General features: G+C 48.6%; 1 long non-coding RNA gene across 3 annotated transcripts; it reads right to left on the bottom strand.

The window, feature by feature from the left end:
* Nucleotides 1-3: 3 nt before the first annotated feature.
* Nucleotides 4-6,071, bottom strand: LOC149911956 (uncharacterized). Of its 3 annotated transcripts, XR_016462671.1 has the most exons (7): nt 5,986-6,071; nt 3,316-5,576; nt 3,009-3,221; nt 2,816-2,908; nt 1,981-2,278; nt 1,043-1,188; nt 4-538 (listed from the first exon to the last, which is right to left on the bottom strand). It is a non-coding gene; the product is annotated as an uncharacterized LOC149911956 (long non-coding RNA). The 3 variants fall into 3 exon arrangements; XR_016462669.1 differs by having other exon boundaries at nt 3,009-5,576; XR_016462670.1 differs by having other exon boundaries at nt 19-538; nt 3,009-3,479.
* Between the last annotated feature and the right edge of the window lie 5,827 nt (nt 6,072-11,898).

Genomic DNA, 11,898 nt, shown 5'->3' on the forward strand with positions numbered 1-11,898 from the left:
CGGAAGGCAGTCAAGGCGTTGATTGAGCACAAGCGTGCTTTTATTATTATGTAAAAGACAGGAGGGCATGAGAGGTCCAGGGTAAAGATGGGACTCATCCTCTCTTGTCACGGAGAGAGTGGCTCAGAGCTCTCAGTGCTGCTGCCCGGTGCCTGGGGCTGGAGGCCTGATTCTAAGTCCCCCTCCAAGAGGCTCGGCTTCTCCTCAGCGATGCTGACCTGCTCCTGCGTGGAGGTGCTGCTGCTGGGGCACTCGGACTGTGCTTGGGCTGGGCTGCTCTGCAAAGGCACTGGGTCACAGTCCAGGCTGGTGACCAGGCTGGTGTCTGGCAGGCTCAGGTCAGCATCTTCAGCACAGCCGGGAAAAATGAGGGCATGAACTCAGATGAGCTCCTTCTCTCCATCGCTGTTGTTATGTGGAAGGCTGTCATCTGAACAGCAGCAGTTTGTGCTTCCTAAGAGCTCTCCATTGATGGAAGCACACAGCGCATCATCGCTGCTTGCCCTGGCTCTTCTGGGTAGACAAGGGCTCGATTCACCTAGGAAGGATACACAAGGGTTAGTGTCAAACTTTCACTGTCCAATGTCTTGGTGTTGTCTGTCAAGTAGCTTTAAGCAGCATGCTAGATGCTCCCTGGCCAGCTCTAAACAACAACAACAAAGAATGGAGTTAGCAATAGCTGTTAATTAAGTCTGCGCTGTCAGCTGAGCAAAGAATCCCGTGGTCTCCTCGTCCCCCCTAGGGAAACAAAACCAAGACACTGACAGGCTGAATTATGAAAGCGGTCGTTGACATTTGGTTAGGTAGTGATGGCGGAAAGAAGCAAATAGGCTTCCAGCAACAGTGCCACTGTCTTGACAGCAATCCTTGTGCAGGTCCAGATCTTGACTTAACAAGAGACTCATTTGGGAAAGACAGGAGTTAACCGAAGTTGTTGTTAGGCACGGGCTTGAATGCTAGAAGGAGGTACAAGTCCACTTGTATTGCATGAATTCTATGTTGCTGAAAAGCAAGGCTTTGAAAGCTGGATTCACACCCTTACCTGCCAGCACCACGACTTCTGTCTCTGAGGGCTCCCTGGGACTGCGCTGCAGTCGGCGTTTGGCCACAGAGGATGGTTTCCGCAGGCTGAAGCAGGAACGCCAACTGCCAGCTGGTGATTCCTTCGTCTTGCTGGGTGGACGTTGTCTGGAGAGAGAAAACAGTGACTGGTGTGAGTCGTGCGTGGTGCGGGGTGAGGGAAGAGCTGCACTGAGCTCTTGCCAACAGTTGCTTGTTCCTGGCACCGCCTGGTTTCTGCTGAAGCACAACTTAGAAACTCGCTCTCTTTCAAGCAGTTGAGGATGGTTCCACTCCTATAGCTCAGCCCTGAAGTCTTGCTGGCTAAATTCCCCTAAACTGTGTCAAGCAAGATGCAGAGCACGTGAGCAAAGGCTCCGCGGCTGTACAGGACAGCATCTAAGGGATGGCTCTTCTGGAGCCAGCAGGCGTAACTGCTTTCTGAGGAACCGTGCAGCCATAAAGGAAATTCAAAAGCACCTCTGACTCTGACATCAACACCTCGTCGGCCCCATCTCACCGCCAAGTTTAGTTTCTAGTGCCAGCAGGTCTGACCAACAGCTCTGCTTAGAGGAGAACCAGAACTGGTTTCAGGCATGTGGCCCCGACAGCTGGAAAACCCCAACGTTTCAAGGTAGAGCCAGCTCAGGCCAGGGTAGACGTCAGCATGGCTTTATACATCTCGTGACTGCGTGCCCAGCAAGGAAGGAATGGCAGCCTCGTGTGGCTAAACCGAATATGTTAGTTGAATCTCAGAGTCCAAAGGGAGCAGAGATTCACTGCAACAATTCACTTCAGGCACCGTTACTTTAATTTAGCTTCCACATGTTTTGGCGCAAGAAATAATGGGGGAAAAAAAAAACAACAACACAACCCACCCAAACAATAATGATGGTTGCTGGAAAACAAAGTCCTCTTTACCTTTCAGATGGAAAGTTGATGATTGTGTGGAATTTCCCCTGTACAGCTGTGGGGCCTTCTTCCACTTCTATGTCCCTGCTCTGTGTCACAACGGAAGAGCTGCTGTGGCCTCGCCTCTGAGCCTGTGCCAGACCTTGCCAACTTGGCTGATCTGAGCATGCCAGAGGGGATCAGATCACAAAGTGTCCATTTCAATTGCAGCTTCATGTAGGAAAGAAAACCAGCTAACAGGCGTGAATGAATTAATTCATAAGCTGCACAACGAGGCTGTTCTTCATAAAAAGACCCACATGGATTCCTAATCCAAAAAGAGAACAACAAGATTTAATACCGATGGAAGAGGTTCCTGGTCCGAAGCCTCATCCTCTTACCCAACTTTCCTTGCCTCGTACTCTTCCCCAACTCCTGGACGATGCCCACAGGCTTGAACTCAGATCTCAAATTCATAGGACTCCTTTCACAGGACTCAGTCAAAGAGGATGTCACACTTGTTCCACGCACTCAAACTGACTGAGCAGTGGTATCACAGTCACTTAAAACACACAGAAGCATCCAAACCCAAGCATGCACATTCCCTCCTGTGTTACTGGTGCCCACAGCTCACCTTCACACCTCTGGGGATTTCTGGTGTTTTACACTGATGCAGCCTCACTATAGCTCCATGGGTGTCACACAAGGCCTGCAGGACCTCTTTCTCCACAAACCCCATCTGCAGGCACTGGTTCATAAGGCTCACCACCCACCCTCCTGAGCAAAAGCAAGCACTAAGAATGAGAGCAAAGTGCACTGGATTTGACCTGGCCTGGTCCCCAAGCCTCAGTCCTGCCAGACATACCCCGGTGCGTAGACTCATCCCCAACATCTGACTGGACATTGTCATTCTGCAAACGCCCCATCCCAGCAGCAAGGGATCAAAGCATTGGGACAGCTGAAACAAAAATGTCATGAAAGTTTCCTATTAGCACTGATCAAGAACACATCTACCCCTGAGCAACAGGATGGGAGACAAACAGCAGAAGACAACCAACCTGCAGAACCCGCTCCGTTGGGGTTGGTCCAGATGTTTGTATGCTCCCTTCCATGGCCCAGGCCAAGCTTGCTGAGCTGCTCCTCCTTTGTGCAGGGGGAGAGCGGCGCAGATGCTACGTGGTGGCTATGCACAGCATGCCTTTGACTTGATTCTCCTCTCTCCATCTTCCATTAGCAAGCAGCATTTCAAATCTCTCCTTGCAAAAAATCACCTAGGTAAAAAAGAACTGGCAATCTTGCTTTTAAAGTTTCCTTATTTATACAACTTGATGCTTTAAAGCACAAGCTCACCTAGCAATCACCTACCTTAGACAAGCCCAACCTGCAAGGAAAAGTAATTCTTCTGTGTCTGCAGACTTTGCACACATTTCCAGGTGCAGTAGTCAGCCCAGTTCTCAGCACAGCTTTACCAACCACAGAAACCCAGTTTACGCCCGCCGTGCTTTTCTCTCTTCTGAAACGCTGCATTGCTGCAAGAAGCAATGAATAAAATCACAGAATCACAAAACTGGGGTTGCAAGGGAGCTCCAGAGATCACTGAGTCCAACCCCCCTTGCAAAATGGGTTCCCTACCACAGGCTGCACAGATGGGCATCCAGGCGAAATATCTCCAGAGAAGGAAAATCTACAGCCTCCCTGCTCCAGTGCTCCATCATCCTTACTGTGAAGAAGTTCCTTTCGTTTTGGTGCGGAACTTCTTGTGTTCCAGTTTATGGCCATATCCCCTTCTTCTGTCCCCAGAGACCTCTAAAAAGTGGTTGGCCACGTCCTTTTGACTCCCACACTTAATATAATAAGCATTAATCCAGATCCCCTTTTAGTCTTCTTTCCTCAAGGCTGAACAGACCCAGGTCACTCAGCCTTTCCACACTGGGGAGATGCTCCAGGCCCTTTATCACCTTCGTGGCCTTCTGCTCGACTCTCTCAAGGAGAACCCTGTCATTTTTGTATCAGGGAACCCACAACTGGATGCAGTACTCCAGGTGAGGCCTGACCAGAGAGGAGCAAAAGGGGAGGATCAGCTCCCTTGCTCTTTTTAATGCACCCCAGGATTCCATTGGCCTTCTTGGCTGCCAAGGCACACTGCTGACTCATGGCCAACCTGTCATCCACCAGGACACCCAGATTCTTCTCTGCAGAGCTCCTCTCCAGCATGTCATATCCCAGCCTGTACTGATACTTGTGGATATTCCTTCCCAGGTGCAAGACTCAACACTTGCTTTCGTTACAGCTCATCTGGTTTGATACTACCCAGCTCTCCAGCCTGTCCAGGTCTAGCAGCACAGCCTTTTGGCGTGCCAACCACTTCACCCGCTTTGTCTCATCAGTGTACTTACTACAGGTGGACACTATCCCCCACAGCAAGGGAGTTGACAAACATATTGAACAAGACCATGTGAGAAATACTCAAAAATTTCGGGTTAGGCAAGAAACTTAATGATAGCAGCAAAGTTTATTTGTTATTGCAATACTGGGCTCATATGCCCCATTAGCAAGGGAGAAACTGTGCACCAGTCAGCGAAATTCATTCCGTTCTATACTCTAAACCGAACGCAGGTAATGCTCTCCTGGCACTTGCTCACTGGTTGAGCATCTCAGGCTTGCAATCTCCCCGATGCTGTTGCTATGATACATTTCCAATGAGGTCCATTACCAACCTGTTGTTTTTCGGTATGTTTTGTACTTCTCCATGGAGATACGAGGGCCAGATTTCCAAGAGTTCTTAAGAAACTTATCCTTGGTCTCGAGAGTGAGCATCTCACCCCTCCCTCTCAAGTACGGCAACCCAAACAGCATGTTATATGGTGATACTCCTAAGTCTTTTCTGGGAGCGGTTCGTATTCTGAGAAGGGCTAAAGGTAAACGCTTTGTCCATGGTCATTTGGTCTCTAAAATGCATTTTGACAAGTGCTTTGTCAGCATCTGATTGATTCATTCTACTTTCCCTGAAGAAGGAGGGTGCCAGCAAGTATGGAACTCCCACTTGATTTCTAAAGTTCTCATTAGCTCCTGTAGGACTTGAAGTAAAGTGGTTTCCCTTATCTGAGACCATATTCTACATAATCCCATATCTAGGGATCGTGTCCAGATGTAGAGTCCTTAGTGCAGAAAAGACATGGACCTGTTGGAGCATCCAGAGGACCAAGGGTAAATCCTGCTTGACTAATCCATTGGCTGTCTGTGATGGTGTCCCTAGACATCAATAGACAAGCGAAGAGCCACTGATATCATCTACCAGGACTTCAGTAAGGCCTTTGACACAATACCCCGCAACATCCTTTTTTCCAAATTGGAAGGACACGGATTCGATGGGTGGACTGTTCAATGGACAAAGACCCGGCTGCAGGAGGGAGTGCAGGAGCCGATGGCTCCGTGTCCGGATGGCGATCGGTGATGAATGGCATCTCAAAGGGGTCCGTGCCGGGGCTGAGATTTTTCGATATCTTCGTCAGTGACATCACCAGCGGGATCGAGCGCACCCTCAGAAACCCTGCTGACAACACCAAGCTGTGGGGAGCAGCGACACGCCAGAGGGACAGGATGCCAGCCAGGGGGACCTAGACAGGCTTGAGAAGCGGGCAAAGACAAACCTCATCAGCTTCAACAAATCCAGGCGCAGTGTCTTGTACCTGGGACAAGAGAACCCCCCACTACCAATACATGCTGGGGGATGAAAGGGCTGAGCATAGGCCTGTCCCAAAAGACCTGGTGGATGGCAAGCTGTACACGAGCCAGCAAAGTGCCCTCCCAGCCCGGAAAACCAGCCACATCCTGGGCTGCACCAAAAGATGTGCGGTCAGCAGCTGAAAAGAGGTGATCCTGCCCCTCTGCTCTGTGCTGAAGAGGCCTCACCTGGAGTACTGCGTCCATATGAAGAGCCCTCAGTGCAGAAGAGACATGGACCCGTTGGAGCACATGCAGAGGACGGCCACAAGGAAAAAAAAAAAAAAAGAACCAAAGGATCAAACACCTCACCTGTGAGGACAGGCTGAGAGAGCTGGGGCTGTTCAGCCCGGAGAAGTGAAGGCTCCGAGGTGACCTGGTAACAGCCTTTCGATACCCAAAGGGGAGCTAAAGGAAAGAAGGAGGGAAAATTTAGGTTAGATATAAGGAAAATATCCTTCATAGCAAGGGACAAGGGGAAACGTTTTAAGCTGGGGGAGGGAAGATTTAGGTTGGATGGCAGGGGGAAGTTCTCCACAGAGAGAGCGGTGAGGTGCTGGAACAGCTGCCCAGAGAGGCTGTGGATGCCCCGTCCATCCCTGGAGGTGTTCAAGGCCAGGTTGGATGGGGCCCTGGGCAGCCCGGTCTAGTATGAAATGGGGAGGTTGATGGTCCTGCATGTAGCGGGGGAGGGGGTTGGAGATCCACAATCCTTGAGGTCCCTTCCGACCCGGGACATTCTGTGACTCTGCGCAGTGGACCAGGTTGCCCAGATGCAGTGGATGCCCTGTCCCTTCCAAGGTGACACGCAGGGCAACCTGATCTAGCTGTGAATGTCCCTGTTCATTGTGGGTGAGTCGGACTAGATCATCATAAATGGTCGCTTCCGACTCTAAGGAGTCTCTGGTATGATACCTGAAGCCATGTCCACAAAGGACATCGATGGCATGGTGAGCAACCAGGGTAGGTGGGGAAGCCTGTGTGCTCAACAGCTCCGGGGAAACTCACCAAGTAGTCCAGTCGGGAAGATTCACATCAGCCATAGAGCCTCTCTGTGCCAGTCCCAGTATTCAGCACACCAGAGGTACTGCTTCATCACACTGGTGGGTCCCACAGCGGCAGAGCTAGCTATTGAATGGGGGCCAGGGGATGGAAGGAAGAGGGGTGGGGAGGTTGGGTATCATACAGACTAGGAAACTAACAGCATCCCCTGACAATTGGGATGGAGATATCTGGGGTGATCCAGACAAAGTGGTCCAGTAGAAGACAATCCTTTGTTTCCTAGAAAGACGAAGCCGGATCTGCCATAAAAACAGAAAGAACCCTAGGACCCTGGGGTGGTCGGCCACAACGTGCTCTGAGAACTGTGCCCTGACATCTGTTACTACTGACAAATCTGTAAGGGAGGTCTAGGAGAGAACCAGACAAAACAGGAACAGAATATTCGTGTTCAGTATGCTCAAGTAGTGGAGACTGCATTACACTAAGCGAGGATGAAGAAAACGGCCACTGGGGCTGGGGCTTTTCTTAAGCTCAGGTCCCAGCCTGATACACGCACCTCACTCTATCACCAGCCACGTAGCTTATTGGGCTGGAAGAATAAACCCCAGGGAGCAAGGCGAGCCCCTTGTGACCCCCATTCCATCTCTAAGTGAGCGTCCCACAGCCATCACAAAACCCACCTGCATACAAGGGATTCGTGGTGTTCTATTATCTGCTCCACAGATTTCACAGTGCTTAAACCACTAACTAGAAGAGCCCCAGGAACCCTTAAACCCCATCGAGCTGCAAAACAGAACGGGATCCAAAGAGACACGGAGCATAATTTAAATACGTGCCCTTAAACAATACTCAGCATGGGTGAAATTAATACGTGGCGCAGGAGACACAGGGAGGACTCCAAGACACAAACAGGACACAAGGACACAGAGGGAATGTGCCATAAAAAGAGTTGGGGCAACAAGGTAGCAGACAAACCAAGTTTGGAGTCCCAGGTTGGAGATCATGCAAGGAGTATCACGTAAGAGGGAACAGAGACTTCACGAGAAGATATTCAACTTAAAAAGAGCTGTAAAGAAGATCTGGAGAACACAGAATCCCTTTACGGAAAAGCTCCAGGCATTTCCAGAGTTGCAATACTCAGTCAGCCAACCAGCATTACCTTGGGGCGATTGAAGCATTCCAGAAATGAGACAAGAGCAAACAAACGGAATAAACATCAGTCCCTCCATTACCAGTGCTTGCAGGGCTACACCCCTCACCAGGTGCTCCGTCACTGCTTCAGGCTGTGATCTCAAAGTTCCCATAAAAGCATGAAGGAAAAAAAAGAAAAAAAAAAAGACGAGCTATGAAGGCCCACATATTTTGATTCCAGTCTGTCCTCAAAGGCTACTGGTGAAATTTCTAATAAGTAGGGGAGTACAGATATCTATACTAATGCAGCAAGGTGCTGAGAAGCTGTGTGTGCAGCCTGGACAGCAAAGGGCTGCGATTATGGTGTGAATGGAGCGAGTGCTGTCTGCCAAACTGCCGGGGTCAGCTTATGGCTTCCCAGTGAGAAACATGTGTCATCTACTCGCACAGCAATTAAAGACCATTGTGAACTTATTTTAGGATTTGGTGTCCTCAGCGGGTGAACCTGGCACCTGCCCGCATGGCAGCGTGAAGCCCTTTGGCTCAAACATCGATCCCAAACCCCGAAGAAGTTGGGAGGCTGCAGCGTGCGTACTTCGTGCAGCCCCTGTGCACCTCAAGTCAGAGATCACTGATGTACTGCAGGACCCCATTTCTGCTGCGGCACAACGTGGGATTGCTGAAGTCACAGCACATTTGGAGAAAGGACAAAGCATCACCAGAATGCAGTCCCCATGCAAGTTGCCCACGTGTGTGGGGCACAAGCCCCATTCTGGGGGCAATGACCCCCACTTGTGGGGCACTGCCCCCACCCCTCTGTCACAGACGAGGACACCATCACCCCATGGCGCACGGCCATCAACTTCTCCCAGGACTCCACGCACCCCACAGGCATCCCTATCCCTGTCAACCCCATGGTGACATCGACCCGGAGCGAAGTCGGCCAGGGGGCACGGGGGGACTTGAGGGGACATGGGGTTGACGTGTGGGGTCAGAGCCGCAGAAATGAGAGGAGATAACACAGGGAGGTAGCAGGCGGTACCAGGAGGTGCCAGTGACATTCAAGCAGACATTCAGCCTCCTTACCGTGCAGCTGCGGGAAACAGTCCGGCAGCTCAAGGAGGCCTCTTCCACATCCAGAGAGGCAGATTTTATTTGCGATTGCAATGGCGGGCGTCCCGCAAGCAGGAGCGCACCTATGGACACAAGATGACAATCTTTATACCCTGTTTTTCCCTTTATCCATCCCCTGCCCAGTTTCCCCATTTGCTGGGTGCTCCAGGTTCACAATCTTATCAGTTTACATTTGTTGATTTGTGTGTTATCTGGTGTCAGTCAGCAGCCGTCCTGTTGTTTCCAAGAAGTCTCAGTGCTCTTCTTGTCGTCGTATCGATATGGTGATTGTCTCCGAAGTCTTCGTTAAACAAAGAGCACCGGGGGGGATGATGGCAGGCCTTCAGATGTCTCTTCAGGCGCTTCCTCAGGCATACCATGACTTGTTCTCCGGTTTGATCTCGTGCAGGATATTCTTGCAATGTGTGTGACAAAATATACATATATACACCTATATACAGAGTGGGCATTCCTGGGAAGATTTGGCTAGAGGATAAGTGATGCAAACTATCCGAGATCTTCCCCGAGTTAAGTAGAAGGACTCCCAAAAAGAACTATGACAACAGAGTTCATGAAATAAAAAATATTATCCAATTCTAATGCAGAAACAACATTTGATTCCCACAATTCCCCCCCCCTTTTCTTTTTTCATACACTGTTGCTTTCTGCAATTTTTAAAGTTTCACTTTTATAGACATCTCCCTCTTCTCCACTTTCTTTATTTCCCATCTCCTCTAATACCATCATTTTATCCAAATGTGGTGACTCCATTGGTGTTTGCTTCAATAGTGCTGTCTCGATCAATCACTGTACCAGTCCCCTCACACAGGGAATAACACAGCAACCAGTGGCCATCGGGCTCCTGCTACTACTATGAAAGAAGTAAACGTGGATACAATCACCCCTTTCCATTCACCAAACCAGGACTCCAACCATCCAGTGATAGAATTATCTATTCCCGATTTTTCTGCCAGATCATTGGCCAGGGTGGTAAGCCCTTGCAATGCCTTAGTTATTGTATCACCTGGAGCTGTGTTATTGGGATGAAGGTGCAACAACCGGTACCCAGCATTACACATACACCCTTTTTTTTTTTTTTTTTTTCCAGCTTGTATCATATCTTAGGAGATTCTATTTTCCCAGGCCATCCTACTTATGGCATGTAACTGTTCTGCAGTTCCCTTTATTGCACTCTTTTGTATAATTTGTAAATCTCCACTGATTATAACAAATGTAGTTAATCCAATCTACATTCTTGTTGATCATCACCCACAAGGACAGTGACTCAAACCCTGCAACAATTTGATTTCTCGCCTTAAAATCATCAGGGACAACAAGAAGTGAAAAGTTTAAATCCTTAGCTTGCCCACATACCAAACAATTACTGATATAAGTATACTTTGCAATGATGTTTTTCACAAGAGATACATAAACATTTACATCAAATGCTGCACTTAATCAAATGAACATTTCTAACAATTATTCCATTGTATTTGAGGGACCTTCTTAACCACTGCTGTGTGGGATGTTAGCAGCACCGGAACAGACTTACCCACCTTGATTTCAGGGGCAAATGTGAAAGACATCTTCTATATACATATAATCTCTTGTTAAAATATTATGTATCAAGCCGTCAAGGCCTTGGGCTCTAGTTCCTAGAACCAGTTTCTCTATTTCCTGAAGCTGTTCTTGTAGACTTACCACATGCTCAGTATTTCACTCCCTACCTGGGTAGAGATCCTGTTTGTACAACATAAGGCCTTTTGTACAGTATTTTGAAAGACTTAACCCCTCTTTGGCTCTAGGTTTCATTCTGCTCCTAAGGCAACAACTTTGGCCAGGATAATCCACCAGCTTCCTGGCCCAGTTTTACAACCTGTGATTTAATTAAATAGTTCATCTTTTCCACCTGACCACGCGCCTGTGGTCTGTGTGATATGTGCAATTGCCAATTTATTCCCAATGCTTACTGACCTGTTGGACAATCTCTGCAATAAAGTGAGTTCCCTGGTTGAAGGGTATTGTTGCAGGACACCCAAACCTTGGTATAATCTCCTGCAGCAATACCTTTCATTTCTTTGGTTTTATTGGTCCTGCAAGGGAATGCTTCTGGCCACCCTGAAAAGGGTATTTGTTAGAACTAGCATATACCGAAACCCTCCTTTTTCCTGGCAGTTCTGAAAAAAATCAATTTGCAATTGTTGTCCTAAAAGATTCCCTTTCCCAACAAGCCCCTCTTGTACCCAGTCCTGGTACTAGGATTGTACAGTTACTTTCTGATGTCTGTACCCCCTTGTGTTTTATTATGTTCCCTTAGAGCCAATTTCTATAAAATAATAAAGGGCACAACAGTGTGTCCATCTGGGTGTGCACCCACCTGTCAGCTTGCTCTCTTCCCTTCTAAATTATTAATTAGATTCCTATCCTCTCTACAATACCTTAGAGGTTCTGATTAAGGTTCAGATATTTTAAGTTTGCCGTCTGGAATTAAAGCCAGTTCACCAATTTCTTTTCCTTCAGCTGCCTGTTCTGCCACCTGATCCATCATCATATTCCCAGTTTCCTGTACAGTGTCGCTCTTCTGATGTCCTTTATAATGTACAACAGCCACGCAGCTCCTTGGTAGATTTACATCATGCTGAATTTGTTTTCCATGTGTGTAAGAAAACCTCGCTCTTTCCAGATGGTACCATGAGTGGGTACCACCCCAAAAGCATATTTAGCATCTGTCCATATATTTAAGGTTCTTGTCAAGGCAGTTATTTCAGCCTTCTGAGCAGAAGTCCCCACAGGTAATGGTTTTGCTTCAATTACCTTGTCAGTAGCCATTACTGCATATCCTGCCTTACAGTTTCCTTGTCTCACAAAGCTGCTTCCGTCAGTGAATTCAGGAATCCTCAAGCGTTGTCCAGCGGTTCCTCCTGTAGGTCTGACCAACTGGCATAGACAGCCTCCCTGCAGTGCACACTGCTGGCTTGG

Source organism: Phasianus colchicus, unplaced genomic scaffold (assembly GCF_987193195.1).
Source record: "Phasianus colchicus unplaced genomic scaffold, bPhaCol1.hap1.1 HAP1_SCAFFOLD_49, whole genome shotgun sequence".
In the NCBI taxonomy this organism is placed as follows: Eukaryota; Metazoa; Chordata; class Aves; order Galliformes; family Phasianidae; genus Phasianus; species Phasianus colchicus.